The sequence below is a fragment of the Triticum aestivum genome, chromosome 2B (genome assembly GCF_018294505.1).
Source record: "Triticum aestivum cultivar Chinese Spring chromosome 2B, IWGSC CS RefSeq v2.1, whole genome shotgun sequence".
NCBI classification, from domain to species: domain Eukaryota; kingdom Viridiplantae; phylum Streptophyta; class Magnoliopsida; order Poales; family Poaceae; genus Triticum; species Triticum aestivum.
In genome coordinates, this window is record NC_057798.1 from 176,977,829 (window position 1) to 176,996,668 (window position 18,840).

The following is an 18,840-nucleotide window of genomic DNA, read 5'->3' on the forward strand; positions in this document are numbered from 1 at the left end:
ACTCAAGACGACAATAGGTCCATCTCCTTTATTTTAGCGACGCATCATATTTGTGTTGCCGCTTATCCTTCTTCTCACCTTCGCCGGCGATGGCCTTAGTGTTCACACAAACCAAAACATGTTAGAATGTGGTTAATCCTAAGACAGCTCTCTCTCCCTCTCTCCTCCCTCTCCCTCTCTCTCGCTTTCTCTCACACTCGTGATGAGAAATCTGTTGTTTTCCCCTGCGATGTATTCAGAGGTATGCATGTGTAGTTCTCGATGTTTTATTTTCCCTATATGATTATAGTGGGTGTTTATTTGCAATCCGGATCGCCGCCTGTATGAAAGAAAAATGGATCGTGCGCTATAGTTATAAGTTTTCTTCCAAAACAATATTAAAATTTATTTAATAGGTAAAATTAACATCATATACAGATTTCACACATGTTTCTAATTAAATTTCATATATAACATATTAAAATCAGAGTTACGGTTTAAAAGATACGTATAATTTAGAAAACCATTTATTTGAATTAAATATCTTCTAAAATAATATTTATAAATACTTAACAGGTCAAAATAATCTTATATTCATATTCTACATATTTTTCTAATCAAATTTCATATATAACATGTTTTAAATCAGAGTTACGGTTTAAAAGATATGGATGGTTTAGAAAAGCATTTGTTTGACTTAAATATGATTCGCGGATGGAATACCTAAAAAGTCAGGGGGGGCTTTGGAAACCTGTAAAATAACGGTTCGGTGTGACTTAAATCTGGATTGCAGGTTGATTTCCTGAAAATGCAGGGGCTTTTTTGCAAATTGGCGCGACGGACGGGCAGAAACCCTACGTGCTTTATTATTAGGTAGAATATGACATATATGTGGAAAATGATGAAAACCAAGTGTTTCAAGGGCAGGAAGTAGCAGCGCACCGAACAGACCCCGCAAAGATATTCTCCTATACCGTTCGGGTTTGTGGAGTCTGTTTGGCCGCAGCCACTTCCGGCCCTTAAAACACGCTTTTCTCGGCCTTATCCCGGTTATAAGGAGTCGCGGTTCTAAGTGGTCTGCTAGAGATGCTCTTAGCGCATTATATAGACCCGCAAAAACCGTTTACGGCTCCCAAATTTGTACCGCGGTGTGTCAGACAGAACAGATGCCGCAAATGTGTACCGTAAATTTTTAGGTACAAGATATCAGACATCTCTTCCGATGGACATCACACGACACTGCAAATTCGTACTCCCTCCGTTTTTGTTTAGTCCGCATATTAGATTTAAATGAAGTCAAACTTCATAAAGTTTGACCAAATTTATAGAAAAAAATGAACATTTACAATAACAAATATATATGATGTGAAAGTATATTCAATAATGAATCTAATGATATTGATTTGTTATTCTATATGTTAATATTTTTGTCTATAAACTTTGTCGAAGTTTACAAAGTTTGGCTTTGACCAAAGCTAATATGCAGAGTAAATAAAAACGAAGGGAGTACCATAAATCATTAATTTAGGCAATATAAACTTAAATAAAAAATAATGCATACGAAACATAAATGTTTTAACATCATACAATTCAGTAATTATCTCGAATACAACAAATGTTCAAATCTAAATAACAAATGGTTCAAAATTATTACAATAACAAATCGTCCGGAATTAAAATAAATGTTCAAATCACATATGAAATTAAATAGATCAAATCAATAAAATGGGAGTCAATTACCCATTCAACTGCCACTCATGATCAATGAGATCACTGCGGAGCTGTTGGTGTTTGTCACGGTCTTCAATCTGTCGGTAGGTCTTAAGAAATGCATTGATCTCATCTAGGTTTCTGGTAGGCTTGACACAGCTACCAATGTTGTCATAGAAAAACTCCAAGATTAAATCCCGCTAATCCTTGATGATCATATTGTGTAGAATTACACATGGAGTCATGATGCTTGAGAGGGATTACTTATCTCAGAAGCGAGCAGGACCTCGAACAATGGCAAACTGAGCTTGCAACATACGAAATGCCTTCTCAATATCTTTTCGGCATGCTTCTTGTGCTTGGGTCAAAATAGTTTGTTTATTGCCTACCGGCTTACTAATTGTCTTCACAAATGTTGCCTACAAAGGATAAATATTGTCGGCAAGATAATACCCCATGGTATATCATGTACATTGACCATGTAGTTGCAAGCCAGAGCATTTCCACTAGCTAGCTGCGCAAAAAGATGTGACCTATCCCATACATTGGTATCATTGAGAGACCCCCGGCAATCCAAAGAAGCAATGCTAAATCCACAAGTCATGCGAAGCCATAACTTTGAGCACAATAATTGTTTGCGTTGATGGCCGGTGTAGTGCCCGGCCCAAGCCTTTGGATAGTTCTTCCAGTTTCAATGCATGCAATCCACACTACCAAGAATGCTCGACCATCCTCTTTCTTCATTCACCGCCATTACTATTTTTGTGTCCTCTTCATTGGGAGCTCGAAGGTACTCAGGATTAAATACCCGGATCAATGCCTTTGTAAACACCCGCACACATTTGATCATGGTATCTTCTCCAATACGAAGATACTCATTGGTGTAATTGGCCGGAATGACATATTCTATCGCTCGCATTGCCGTCGATATTTTTTTGTATGCACTAAATCCTAGCAAGCCAGCGACATTTCACCCACGAGTGAAGAACCGACAATTTTGCTCGCAAGCTTCCACAATGCGAATAAAAAGATGCCTACACATTGGATAACGCGTACGAAGAGATGAGCCGGATAGGTCGGTACCTCAACAAACTAGTCTTTCATGGGCAACTTCTTATCGAGAGCTCGGTTGCATGGAATGCAAAGCTGGCCGAGCATCAATCCGCATCGCTTCTTCTTCTTGCTGTTGGGGAACGTAGTAATTTCAAAAAATATCCTACGCACACGCAAGATCATGGTGATGCATAGCAACGAGAGGGGAGAGTGTTGTCCATGTACCCTCGTAGACCGAAAGCGGAAGCGTTAGAACAACGCGGTTGATGTAGTCGTACGTCTTCACGGCCCGACCGATCAAGCACCGAAACTACGGCACCTCCGAGTTCTAGCACACGTTCAGCTCGATGATGTCCCTCGTACTCCGATCCAGCCGAGTGTCGAGGGAGAGTTCCGTCAGCACGACGGCGTGGTGACGATCTTGATGTTCTACCGTCGCAGGGCTTCGCCTAAGCACCGCTACAATATTATCGAGGAGGACTATGGTGGAGGGGGGCACCGCACATGGCTAAGAGATCAAGAGATCAATTGTTGTGTCTAGAGGTGCCCCCCTGCCCCCGTATATAAAGGAGCAAGGGGGAGGGGGCGGCAGGCCTAGGAGGGGGCGCGCCATGGGGAGTCCTACTCCTACCGGGAGTAGGACTCCCTCCTTTCCTTGTTGGACTTGGAGAAGGGGGAAAGAGGAGGGAGAGAGAGGAAGGAAAGGGGGGCGCCGCCCCCCTCTCCTTGTCCTATTCGGACTAGGGGGGAGGGGCGCGCGGCCCAGCCCTGGCCGCCTCTCCTCTCTTCCACTAAGGCCCATGTAGGCCCATTAAGCCCCCCCCGGGGGGGGGTCCGGTAACCCCCCGGTACTCCGGTAAAATCCCGATTTCACCCGGAACCTTTCCGATATCCAAATATAGGCTTCCAATATAACAATCTTCATGTCTCGACCATTTTGAAACTCCTCGTCATGTCCATAATCACATCCGGGACTCCGAACAACCTTCGGTACATCAAAACTCATAAACTCATAATATAACTGTCATCGAAACCTTAAGTGTGCGGACCCTACGGGTTCGAGAACTATGTAGACATGACCGAGACACGTTTCCGGTCAATAACCAATAGCGGAACCTAGATGCTCATATTGGCTCCTAAATATTCTACGAAGATCTTTATCGGTCAAACCGCGTAACAACATACGTTGTTCCCTTTGTCATCGGTATGTTACTTGCCCGAGATTCGATCGTCGGTATCTCAATACCTAGTTCAATCTCGTTACCGGCAAGTCTCTTCACTCGTTATGTAATGCATCATTCCGTAACTAACTCATTAGTTACATTGCTTGCAAGTCTTATAGTGATGTGCATTACCGAGAGGGCCCAGAGATACCTCTCCGACAATTGGAGTGACAAAACCTAATCTCGAAATACGCCAACTCAACATGTACCTTTGGAGACACCTGTAGAGCTCCTTTATAATCAACCAGTTACGTTGTGACGTTTGGTAGCACACAAAGTGTTCCTCCGGTAAACGGGAGTTTCATAATCTCATAGTTGTAGGAACATGTATAAGTCATGAAGAAAGCAATAACAACATACTAAACGATCAAGTGCTAAGCTAACGGAATGGGTCATGTCAATCACATCATTCTCCTAATGATGTGATCCCGTTAATCAAATGACAACTCATGTCTATGGTTAGGAAACATAACCATCTTTGATTAATGAGCTAGTAAAGTAGAGGCATACTAGTGACATTAAGTTTGTCTATGTATTCACACATGTACCAAGTTTCCGGTTAATACAATTCTAGCATGAATAATAAACATTTATCATGATATAAGGAAATAAATAATAACTTTATTATTGCCTCTAGGGCATATTTCCTTTAGTCTCCCACTTGCACTAGAATCAATAATCTAGATTACACAATAATGATTCTAACACCCATGGAGCCTTGGTGCTGATCATGTTTTGCTCGTGGAAGAGGCTTAGTCAACGGGTCTGCAACATTCAGATCCGTATGTATCTTGCAAATCTCCATGTCTCCCACCTGGACTTGGTCCCAGATGGAATTGAAGCGTCTCTTGATGTGCTTGGTCCTCTTGTGAAATCTGGATTCCTTTGCCAAGGCAATTTCACCAGTATTATCACAGAAGATCTTCATTGGTCCCGATGCACTAGGTATGACACCTAGATCGGAAATGAACTCCTTCATCTAGACTCCTTCATTTGCTGCTTCCGAAGCATCTATGTACTCCGCTTCACATGTAGATCCCGCCACGACGCTTTGTTTAGAACTGCACCAACTGACAGCTCCACCGTTCAATATAAACACGTATCCGGTTTGCGATTTAGAATCATCCGGATCAGTGTCAAAGCTTGCATCGACATAACCATTTACGACTAGCTCTTTGTCACCTCCATAAATGAGAAACATATCCTTAGTCCTTTTCAGGTATTTTAAGATGTTCTTGACCGCTGTCTAGTGATCCACTCCTGGATTACTTTGGTACCTCCCTGCTAAACTTATTGCTAAGCATACATCAGGTCTGGTAGACAACATTGCATACATGATAGAGCCTATGGCTGAAGCATAGGGAACATCTTTCATTTTCTCTCTATCTTCTGATGTGGTCAGGCATTGAGTCTGACTCAACTTCACACCTTGTAATACAGGCAAGAACCCTTTCTTTGCATGATCCATTTTGAACTTTTTCAAAACTTTATCAAGGTATGTGCTTTGTGAAAGTCCAATTAAGCGTCTTGATCTATCTCTATAGATCTTGATGCCCAATATGTAAGCAGCTTCACCGAGGTCTTTCATCGAAAAACTTTTATTCAAGTATCCCTTTATGCTATCAAGAAATTCTATATCACTTCCAATTAATAATATGTCATCTACATATAATATCAGAAATGCTACAGAGCTCCCACTCACTTTCTTGTAAATACAAGCTTCTCCAAAAGTCTGTATAAAACCATATGCTTTGATCACACTATCAAAGCGTTTATTCCAACTCCGAGAGGCTTGCACCAGTCCATAAATGGATCGCTGGAGCTTGCACACTTTGTTAGCACCTTTTGGATCGGCAAAACCTTCTGGTTGCATCATATACAACTCTTCTTCTAGAAATCCATTCAGGAATGCAGTTTTGATATCCATTTGCCATATTTCATAATCATAAAATGCGGCAATTGCTAGCATGATTCAGATAGACTTAAGCATCGCTACGGGTGAGAAAGTCTCATTGTAGTCAACCCCTTGAACTTGTCGAAAACCTTTCGCAAGAAGTCGAGCTTTGTAGATAGTTACATTACCATCAGCGTCCGTCTTCTTCTTGAAGATCCATTTATTCTCAATGGCTTGCCGATCATCGGGCAAGTCAACCAAAGTCCATACTTTGTTCTCATACATGGATCCCATCTCAGATTTCATGGCCTCAAGCCATTTTGCGGAATCTGGGCTCATCATCGCTTCCTCATAGTTCGTAGGTTCACCATGGTCAAGTAACATGACTTCCAAAATAGGATTACCGTACCACTCTGGTGTGGATCTTACTCTGGTTGACCTACGAGGTTCGGTAGTAACTTGATCTGAAGTTTCATGATCAATATCATTAGCTTCCTCGCCAATTGGTGTATTTATCACAGGAATCGGTTCTTGTGATGAACTACCTTCCAATAAGGGAGCAGGTATAGTTACCTCATCAAGTTCTACTTTCCTCCCACTCACTTCTTTCGAGAGAAACTCTTTTTCTAGAAAGGAACCCGATTTTAGCAACAAAAGTCTTGCCTTCAGATCTGTGATAGAAGGTGTACCCAATAGTCTCTTTTGGGTATCCTATGAAGACACATTTGTCCGATTTGGGTTCGACCTTATTTGGCTGAAGTTTCTTCACATAAGCATCGCAGCCCCAAACTTTAACAAACGACAACTTTGGTTTCTTGCCAAACCACAGTTCATAAGGTGTTGTCTCAATGGATTTTGATGGTGCCCTATTTAACGTGAATGCGGCCGTCTCTAAAGCATAACCCCAAAACGATAGCGGTAAATCAGTAAGAGACATCATAGATCGCACCATATCTAGTAAAGTATGATTATGATGTTCGGACACACCATTTCATTGTGGTGTTCTGGGTGGCGTGAGTTGCGAAACTATTCTGCATTGTTTCAAATGTAAACCAAACTCGTAACTCAAATATTCTCCTCCACGATCAGATTCTAGAAACTTTATTTTATTGTTACGATGATTTTCCACTTCACTCTGAAATTTTTTGAACTTTTCAAATGTTTCAGACTTGTGTTTCATTAAGTAGATATACCCATATCTGCTCAAATCATCTGTGAAGGTGAGAAAATGACGATATCCGCCGCGAGCCTCAACATTCATTGGACCACATATATCAGTATGTATGATTTCCAACAAGTCTGTTGCTCGCTCCATAGTTTCGGAGAACGGTGTTTTAATCATCTTGCCCATGAGGCATGGTTCGCAGGTACCAAGTGATTCATAATCAAGTGATTCTAGAAGTCCATCAGTATGGATTTTCTTCATGCACTTTACACCAATATGACCCAAATGGCAGTGCCACAAATAAGTTGCACTATCATTATCAACTCTGCATCTTTTGGCTTCAACATTATGAATATGTGTATCACTACTATCGAGATTTAATAAAAATAGACCACTCTTCAAGGGTGCATGACCATAAAAGATATTACTCATATAAATAGAACAACCATTATTCTCTGATTTAAATGAATAACCGTCTCGCATCAAACAAGATCCATATATAACGTTCATGCTCAACGCTGGCACCAAATAACAATTATTCAGGTCTAAAACTAATCCCGAAGGTAGATGTAGAGGTAGCGTGCCAACCGCAATCACATCGACTTTGGAACCATTTTCCACGCGCATCGCCACCTCGTTCTTAGCCAATCTTCACTTAATCCATAGTCCCTGTTTCGAGTTGCAAATATTAGCAACAGAACCAGTATCAAATACCCAGGTGCTACTGCGAGCATTAGTAAGGTACACATCAATAACATGTATATCACATATACCTTTGTTCACCTTGCCATCCTTCTTATCCACCAAATACTTGGGGCAGTTCCGCTTCCAGTGACCAGTCTGCTTGCAGTAGAAGCACTCAGTCTTAGGCTTAGGTCCAGATTTAGGTTTCTTCTCTTGAGCAGCAACTTGTTTGCTGTTCTTCTTGAAGTTCCCCTTCTTCTTCCCTTTACCCTTTTTCTTGAAACTGGTGGTCTTATTGACCATCAACACTTGATGCTCCTTCTTGATTTCTACCTCTGCAACCTTTAGCATTGCGAAGAGCTCGGAAATAGTCTTGTCCATCCCTTGCATATTATAGTTCATCATGAAGCTCTTGTAGCTTGGTGGCAGTGATTGAAGAATTCTGTCAATGACACTATCATCAGGAAGATTAACTCCCAGTTGAATCAAGTGATTATTGAAGGAAATATGCCCTAGAGGCAATAATAAAGTTATTATTTATTTCCTTATTTCATGATAAATTTTTATTATTCATGCTAGAATTGTATTAACCGGAAACATGATACATGTGTGAATACATAGACAAACATAATGTCACTAGTATGCCTCTACTTGACTAGCTCATTAATCAAAGATGGTTATGTTTCCTAACCATAGACATGAGTTGTCATTTGATTAACGGGATCACATCATTAGTAGAATGATGTGATTGACATGACCCATTCCATTAGCTTAGCACTTGATCGTTTAGTATGTTGCTATTGCTTTCTTCATGACTTATACATGTTCCTTCAACTATGAGATTATGCAACTCCCGATTACCGGAGGAACACTTTGTGTGCTACCAAACGTCACAACGTAACTGGGTGATTATAAAGGAGCTCTACAGGTGTCTCCAAAGGTACATGTTGAGTTGGCCTATTTCAAGATTAGGTTTTGTCACTCCGATTGTCAGAGAGGTATCTCTGGGCCCTTTCGGTAATGCACATCACTATAAGCCTTGCAAGCAATGTGACTAATGAGTTAGTTGCGGGATGATGCATTACATAACGAGTAAAGAGACTTGCCGGTAACGAGATTGAACTAGGTATTGAGATACCGACGATCGAATCTTGGGCAAGTAACATACTGATGACAAAGGGAACAACGTATGTTGTTATGCGATTTGACCGATAAAGATCTTCGTAGAATATGTAGGAGCCAATATGAGCATCCAGGTTCTGCTATTGGTTATTGACCGGAGACGTGTATCGGTCATGTCTACATAGTTCTCGAACCCGTAGGGTCTGCACGCTTAAGGTTTCGATGACAATTATATTATGAGTTTATGAGTTTTGATGTACCGAAGGAGTTCAGAGTCCTGGATGAGATCGGGGACATGACGAGGAGTCTCGAAATGGTCGAGACGTAAAGATCGATATATTGGGTGACTATATCCGGACATCAGAAAGGTTCCAAGTGATTCGGGTATTTTTCAGAGTACCGGAGAGTTATGGGAATTCGTATTGGTTCTTAATGGGCCATACGGGAAAGGAGAGTGTCGGTGTCAAAACCGGTGGATCTTGGGTAGAGGGTCCCGATCTGTGCGCCTTAGGCTGATGGTAACAGGAAGCGAGGGACACAATGTTTACCCAGGTTCAGGCCCTCTCGATGGAGGTAAAACCCGACTTCCTGCTTGATTAATATTGAAGATATGAGTAGTACAAGGGTAGATCTACCACGAGATCGTAGAGGCTAAACCCTAGGAGCTAGCCTATGGTGGTATGATCGTAATTGTGACCGGCCTTCTAAGGACCAACCTCTCCGGTTTATATAGGCACCGGAGAGGGCTAGGTTTACATGGAGTCGGTTACAAGGAAGGAAACCCAATATCCGGATCGCCAAGCTTGTCTTCCACGCAAAGGAGAGTCCCATCCGGACACGGGCCGAAGTCTTGAGTCTTGTATCTTCACACTTCAATAGTCCGGACGATGTATATAGTCCGGTTGTCCGGATACCCCCTAATCCAGGACTCCCTCAGTAGCCCCTGAACCAGGCTTCAATGACGATGAGTCCGGCGTGCAGTCTTGTTTTCGGCATTGCAAGGCAGGTTCCTTCTCCGAATACTCCAAAGTAATTATCGAACACGTAGACCGTGTTCGGATCCACAAAGTGATCTTCACATACCGCTGTAGAGAGAACGATATTTCACAAATGCAATCCGCTGACAACTTTTTAGACAACGTGACATGTCATTAAGGTCGTTGTTGTGGATATAACTATTGAGTATAAACCACCCAGGAGGGGCCAGTTTACCCTCAACCGTATTGAAGCCCACGAAGACTCAGAAGATGGCGTTTTACTATGAAGCTTAGAGGCCCGGAGCCCAGTGGTGGATTAGGGCCCATAAATAGCAAACCGCCATCGTTATGTAAACTTGTGTTGTAAGTTAGGAAAGGAGAGACCGAGCCGGACCCTTGTATGAGCCGGTCTCGGGACTCTGTAGACCGGTCGGGCGTCAACTTGTGTATATAAAGGGACGACCCAGCAGCGGTTCAGGAACAACAGACAACAACTCGAGACTCAGGAAAAGCATATTCGCTCCCTGATCATCGAAACCCAATCAATCCCATAACAACTAGACATAGGCTTTTACCTTCATCGAAGGGGCCGAACTAGTATAAACTCCCGTGTCCCTTGTCCGGTTTAACCCCTTCAAGCTAACCCGTAGCGATGGCTCCACGACTAAGTCCTTTCATGAGGACATCTGACGTGTTAATTCCACGACAGTTGGCGCCCACCTTGGGGCTATCGCACGATGGTGTCGAGTTCTTGAAGGGCTGCTCTGAAGGACTTAAGGGGTACGTGGTCGGCCGGATGACCAAGAGTCGTCGCGGCAAGCTCTACATCGACGACGAAGGATGGGGCCCCGAGGCCGGCTCAATCGAGTATGGGTACTGGGTCCCCTTTGGCGGAATTCACGTCTTCATTGGCAATATCGGTGAACCGGGCCCTGAGACGGACGTCTACACCGACCTCGTCAAGACGGCTCAGCGTGCAAGCCCTACCTGGGTTAAACCCGCCATGAAGCGTGCGTTCGTAGGATGTGTCCATGGGATCGGATCTGAACCGATGTCTAAAGGCGAGACGATTATTTATTCCAATGACGAGTCGTCCACTGGTGAAACCGAGTCCCTATACCAAGTTCAGGATGGTGTGTTTGAAGGATATTCCGATGGTAACAGTATTTCGGATCTTTTTGAACCGCCAAGTCGGGTTGCTGTTTTCATGGCCGGAACACAGCCCACTCTGCAGTCTTCATCCACAGCAGCAATGAATACCGGATCAGCAGTCGCGGCAGGAGGCCCGGCGCGCCGACCGACTCAAGTCCTCTTCGGTTTGATGGATGCCTGGGCTACCTTGTTGACTACGGCAGTCATCCCGGAAATGCAGGATCAGCATAATGCGAATATTGCGAAGCTGAAGGACCAGATAACACAGTCGAAGGAGGATCTAGCAATGGAGGACGCTAGGTTGGCTGAAGAACGGGCCGCTTTGGATGCACAGTCACAACAAATACAGGCGCAGAACTACCGACTCCTGCTGGATCAGAATGCAACACATGACGTAATGCAGAGAAAGTACCGGTCACGTCTGCCATTGGTCTACGAGGGAATGAATCTTTTTAACACGCCAGGGGCTGGGCCAAGTAATCCGGTAGCCACAAACCGGACTGACGCACCAAGGGCAGCACTGGATCAACCATGGACGATGGAACCACCTCGACGAACAGATAACCCGCCGCAATACGTGCCTACCCCGCCGGGTCACTTCTCAAGTCCTTTGGATAATATGATTGCTGCAGCATCTCGCTTGGCAGCTATTCCGATGGAGGGCGATTCACCGGCAGTGATTGAGACACGGCGGGCCAGAGATCTTCTTCAAACCGCCGTGGTGCAGCAATAGGCTTATTCTTACAGTCGGGATAGAATTCATTCCACTCCTCATCCGAGCAAAAGTTACAGCAGGCACATGGATGAACCGGAAGTGGCTAGCAGTGCACGGCACCGAAATATTCCCCAAAGGCCCAATCTGGTGCGTGGTGAAGTAAATGCTCAGGATGTGGTGGATAATGGCAGGGCACGAAGGGAGGCCGCTTTGGCAGCACAGCATGTGGGTCGTTATCAACCCGCCCTGGTTCAACCTGTGGCGTTAGTAGATTGTGGTACCGGGTTAGCCTTTAGCTCCTGGGGAGTGCCCTGTCTCATTCCGGCTCTACGCAATGTGCGACTGCCTAAAGATTTCAAGGGTCCACGTAAGGTGCCGAATTACACGGTGGATCAACCACCAGAAGCGTGGATTGAAAGTTATGAGATGGCAATGGAGATGTTGGACATGGATGAAGCGGCTTGTGCCAAGTATTTCACGATGATGTTGGAAGGGACAACCCGTACCTGGTTGAAAAACTTACCAGCTAACTCCATCGAATCGCGGGATCAGTTGAAGGCCCGGTTTATAGCCAATTTCAAAGACACCTGCAAACAGCCCATGTCTATTGTGGATCTGGATGCCTGTGTTCAAGGGGAGAACGAGTCAACCACTCATTGGGTGCGCCGAGTTTCAGAAGTTTTGCATTCTTCAGACCGGATTAACGCTGGTCAGGCAATCATCACTCTGGAACGCAATTTCCGGTTTAAGTCACTAAAGATGAAGTTGGGATGGCTCAAGCGCCATTGCGATGACTTGGGCACCCTCATGGCCGCCTTGGTCAAATATGCCGATTCTGATAATACCAAGGATCCCGATTCTAATGAGGAGAAACCGGAGAAGGGAAAGAAGAACGGCGGTGCCAAGGGACAGCAGCACAACCAAGGAGGCCATGGGAATAACGGTAAGCGTAAAGCGGATTCAGATTTTGTAGCTAACGCTAATGTGCAGCGTCGTAAGGGTAAACCGCCCCAGCGCGGCGGCGGAATGAATCTGGAGCGTTTGTTGAATCAGCCCTGCCCAAAGCATGGGACCAAGGAAGTTCCTGCAACGCATCTCTGGAAGGATTGTCACATTATGAAGGAGTTCAAAAACTCTGATCTTTTCCGGTATGATCAGGGTCCATCAGGCGGTTCAGGTCCAGGTTTTCATGGTGGCGGCGGTTCAAACTCTGGATTTCAGAATAATCAGGGCAACCAGAACAACCAAGGTGGTAATAACCAGCAGAATAATCAAGGAAATCAGTAGCAGTCGGGTTACCAGAGTCACCCAAAGCAGTTGAATGGTGGGCAGTATCATGTGTTTACCACTAGTTTGTGCAAGCGTGATCAGAAGCTTCACAAAGAGGGCAGTTAATGCCGTTGAACCGGCGGTACCACGTTATCTGCGGTGGTCTGAACAACCTATTGTATGGAGTAGAGAGGATCATCCGCCCCGGGTTGACAATCCGGGTCACCTGGCTTTGGTGGTGGCACCTCAGGTAGGAGGTTATAAGTTCACCAAGGTACTCATGGATGGAGGAAGCAGTATCAACATTTTGTATTATGAGACCTTCCGTCGCATGGGGTTGACAGACAAGAGTCTTAAACCATCCAACACTGTTTTTCATGGTGTGGTACCAGGTAAATCAGCATATCCTGTTGGTAAGATCGCTTTGGAGGTTGTGTTTGGTGATGAGCACAATTCCCGGTCTGAGACATTGACCTTTGAAGTGGTGAGGATCCAGAGCCCGTACCATGCACTGTTTGGGCGACTGGCTTATGCAAAGTTCATGGCGAGGCCATGTTATATTTACTTATAGCTCAAGATGCCGGGTCACAAGGGGACCATCACGGTTCACGGAAGTCGTAAAATCGCTTTGGATTGCGAGGAGGGTGATGCGGCCTATGCTGAGTCGGTTTGTGCTACAGAGGAGCTGAAGTTTTATAAGGAAAATGTTGATCCGGCAGACATGACCCCTCTGAAGAAGCCCACCACTCAGCATGACCCAACCCTGCATTTCAAACCGGCTGATGAGACTAAACTTGTCGACTTCGTTCCTGGCGATTCGTCCAAGCAGTTCAGCATCAACACAAATCTGGATCCGAAATAGGAAAGTGTGCTCATCGAGTTCATCCGTGAGAACCGGGACATTTTTTGCATGGAAGCCTTCTGACATGCCAGGTGTACCGAGGGAACTCACTGAGCACACTCTTAATATTGATCCCAAGTTTAAACCGGTCAAGCAATTTCTTTGTCGCTTTAATGAGGAAAGACGCAAGGCAATTGGTGAAGAGGTAGCCCGGCTGTTGGCTGCTGGGTTCATCATTGAAGTATTTCACCCTGAATGGTTGGCTAATCCGGTGCTTGTTCTCAAGAAAAACGACACTTGGCGTATGTGTGTGGACTACACCGATTTGAATAAAGCTTGTCCGGTCGATCCCTTTGCTCTCCCGTGTATTGATCAGATCATTGATGCGACGGCAGGTTGTGAGCGCCTGAGTTTCCTGGATGCTTATTCAGGTTATCATCAGATCAAGATGGCAGTTAAGGACCAGGAGAAGACAGACTTCATCACTCCCTTTGGAGCCTTCTGCTATGTTTCTATGCCCTTTGGGCTCAAGAGTGCCCAGGCAACTTATCAGCGTTGTGTGCAGAATTGTCTTCACACACAGATTGGGCGTAATGTTCATGCCTATGTGGATGACATTGTGGTAAAATCCAGGAAGAAGGAAACACTGATACATGACCTCAAGGAGACGTTTGATAATCTTTGGGTTTACAAAATGATGCTCAATCCGGATAAATGTGTTTTTGGTGTTCCGGCAGGCAAGCTCTTGGGCTTTCTGGTATCCAACAGAGGCATTGAGGCTAATCCGGAAAAAATCAAGGCGATTACATCTCTGGCTAAACCGAAGTCTATCAATGATGTTCAGCGTCTGGCAGGTCGGATTGCAGCCCTTAGCCGGTTTATCAGCCGTTTGGGAGAGAAGGCAATTCCTTTGTATCAGATGTTGAAAAAGACAGACGATTTCGTCTAGAGTGACGCAGCTAATGCGGCTTTTGAGGAGTTAAAGCGGCAGTTGGTTGAACCGTCGGTTCTTGCAGCTCCGGTTGATAATGAACCCTTGCTATTATATGTAGCTGCCAATGCCCGAGCGGTTAGTGTGGCAATTGTGGTTGAACGTAAGGAGGCTGGGAAGGAGTATCCGGTTCAACGACCCGTGTATTACATCAGTGAAGTCCTGATCGAGTCAAAACAACGCTATCCACATTGGCAGAAGTTGGTGTATGGAGTTTTTATGGCAAATCGAAAGCTCAAACAATACTTTCAAGGCCATCCCATCACAGTGGTTAGTTCTGCTCCTTTGGGTGACATAATTCAAAACAGGGAAGCCACTGGACGGGTTGCAAAGTGGGCAATTGAGCTTGGTCCACACGGTTTGAAGTATGTGCCTCGAACAACCATCAAATCCCAAGCACTTGTGGATTTTATCAATGATTGGACTGAGTTGCAAGCACCAGAGGACAAGCCAGATAATACATACTGGACTATTCATTTTCATGGATCCAGGCAATTGGAGGGCTCGGGGGCTGGAGTTGTCCTTACTTCCCCTCGAGGTGATAAAATTTGCTATGTTCTCCGCTTGATGTTTCCCTGTACTAACAATGTAGCTGAGTACGAAGCTTTACTCCATGGTCTCCGGGTGGCTAAAGAGATGAACTTAAGTCGAGTTCGTTGTTTTGGAGATTCTGATATGGTGGCTCAGCAAGTTTCTGGTACTTGGGATTCTAAGGATCCACTCATGGCAGCTTACAGACGTGAGGTGGATATTGTGGTGGGTCACTTCAAAGGGTATCAGGTTGAGCATACCGATCGACGCAAAAACGAAGTAGCAGACGCTTTAAGCCGGCTTGGATCTCAGCGCAAACCGGTGCCTCCCAATACCTTTTTAGATATCTTGCATAACCCGTCTGTTAAGTTGCCTACAGAAGAGGACTTGGCTGTTCCTGATCCGGAGGCTTAGTTGGTGGCCGCTTTACACGTTTTGCCGGATTGGACGATTCCATATATGGTGTACATGAACCAGGGCGAGTTACCAGATGATGAAGTTCTGGCTCGGCAGATAGTCCGGCGATCCAAGTCCATGGTTATTCACAATGGCGAGTTACACCGCTGTAGCGTTTCAGGCGTATTTCAGCGTTGTGTTTCTCCGGAAGAAGGCCAAGAGATCCTACGAGAAATTCATGAAGGGGATTCTGGTCATCATGCCGGTTCAAAGTCACTGGTTGCAAAGGCTTTTCGACATGGGTTCTACTGGCTGACAGCTCATGCTGATGCGGAGGATCTGGTAAAGCGATGCGATACTTGTCAAAAGTTTTCACGCAGAGCTCATGTTCCGGCTCAAGAACTACGGATGATTCCTATCACTTGGCCTTTTGCCACTTGGGGGCTTGATATGATGGGACCCTTCAAACGTTCCAAGGATAAGAAGACCCACCTATTGGTGGCGGTTGACAAATTCACCAAGTGGGTTGAAGCGGAGCCTGTCAGCAAGTGTGATGCGGCTACGACGGTTTAGTTTCTCAAGAAGATTATCTTCCATTTTGGCTTTCCACACAGCATCATCACGGATAATGGCACAAACCTTTCTAAAGGTGAGATGGAAGATTTCTGTCAGAGAGAGCACATCCGGCTTGACTTAGCATCTGTGGCGCACCCTCAGTCCAACGGTCAAGCAGAGAGAGCCAACCAAGAAATTTTGAAGGGTATTAAACCCCGGCTCATGATTCCCTTGAAGCGGACGCCGGGTTGTTGGGTGGAAGAGTTGCCTTCTGTCTTATGGAGCATCAGCACCACCCCCAATTGTTCAACAGGATACACACCTTTCTTCATGGTGTACGGGGCAGAGGCGGTCCTCCCAAGTGATATTCGTCATGACTCGCCCCGGGTTGCTAATTATGTTGAAGCGAACAACAAGCAAGCACGCCAAGAGGCGCTGGATCTGTTAGATGAGAAACGGGACATGGCTCTGGCTTGATCGGCGGTTTATCAACAAGACCTGCGGCGTTATCACAGCCACCGGGTTAGGACAAGAACCTTTCAGGAAGGCGACTTGGTGCTCCGGCTCATCCAGGATCAGACCGACATGCACAAGTTATCCCCACCTTGGGAAGGACCCTTTGTGGTCAGCAAAAATCTGCACAACGGATCATACTACCTCATTGACGTTCGAGACAACTCACGCAACCCTGAGGAAGAGACCCGGCGGCCGTGGAACATAGCTCTCCTACGACTTTATTACACTTGAGCCATAGGCTTTTCTTATGTATATATTTCGACAATGTATATATTTTGATCAATAAAGTAAACTAGCATCCTTGCTAAAAGCAGGGCCTCTGCTATTTTTTCAAATATCCTTTGAGTTACATGGGGGCGTCAGCTGACAAAGCGGAGTACTACCTGTTAAACCGGCTATCATGCCACAATACAGCTTGGGAGCTTCACACCCAAGGGGCCAAAGAGAGTCTAGATGCTATGCACAGCTCAAACATAGGCACCCAATGAGCACAGCTCATCATGTTACTTGGGGGCTCCTTGTGTCAAATACCAAGGAGTTTGAAAGGACCCTTGTAGCTGGGTATCGACCCACGGCTTGGAAGCCTGGTATATTTACCTAAAACCCCGGGTTAACCCGCCTTCATCAAGTAAGCCACTCCTATCCAGGTAATCCTGGTATGACCCTCCGAACGTTTGACAGTTACTCTCATTGAGACCCTGAACTTGTCAAAGTTAAAACGGTGATTGGTTAGTTGGAGGCCCATCTTAAAAGGCTTTGTCAAATGGTTTAACTCAGCGGCCTGGCAGCCCATGAAAAGCCTCGAATTTGGGCCTGGCAGCCCTTGAAAAGCCTCGACTACATGGTTTTATTTGCGTTTGTCATTTTTCTTTTGATAAAATCTATGTTAAACCGGTGTCTATGACCTGGTATGGCTTTTCAGTCATCTTATTAGCCCGGTGTTCCTTAAACCGGCTTGGTTTTCAACTACAAGTTGACAGACCTTATTATCAAACCGGAGTTTTATAACCCGGCCTGGCTTTGACTACTCGTCACCAGTTTTGATCATCTGAGGTTCATTATAACCCGACATGACTTATTATACGCCATCAATACATGATGGAGTTATTCAAAATTCCAGATTTGGGTCTTCACCCTTATTACAATCAAAGTTGGCAAACCAACTAAACGTGATATCACATCACATGTATGAGTTATTTCATATTTCTTAAGGTTTGATTATCAATCAGGCTTTATCTTGGGCATTATGACCCGTCCGGCGGTAAACCGCCAGGACAGTTCTTTTTATGCAGACATAGGAATTGCATACTATGATATATGAGGCAACATTGAACTATTCATGACGGATCACATAAAGTATTTCCCACTGAACCATGGCAGCAGATCAAAGTATTTTTGCTACCCTATTACAAGGCGCTTCATGGCCCAAAATATGGAATTGTTTTAAATCAGACAGTTTCTGCAATATCCACCGGATTGCCGGATCAAGCTTCGTCACCATGTTGATGCGAAGTGGATGGGTCATCTGGCATCGGTTCAACCTCCTCCTCCCCATCCAGTGGCTGGAAATCAGTGGTGGTCCAATCAATCCGAATTAAGGCCTGAAAGATAGCCTCTTCACTTATAAGTTCAGTCAGATCAACGTCAGGGGCGTAAGTGTGCTTACGGATTGGCATGATAAGATTTTGCACTTCAGGAATAACAGCCTCAACCCATTTGTTGTCAGCATCATAGAAGGACCAGTGAACCGTCAAGTTGGCTTCTTCTGCCAACTGACTCGCCAGAGGACGCATCTCCCTTGTCACACGTTTGAGGGCGTCGTTATCGAACACTGCCCCATTTTCTTGTTCACTGGGAAAGCCCTTGGCAATATCGACCGGATCAAGGTCAGCTATCCATGCCTTGGCTCGGGTGAGTGCTAACAAAGCGCCAGCCCTGGCGGCGGATCGCTTCACCTCTTCTATCTGTGCTGGCGTCATAGATAACCTAGCCAGCGTGTCCTTGATCAGTGTCGGGGCCGCATTGTCATAAGAAGTTGCGTAGATAACCCGTTGGGCACCGGTATAC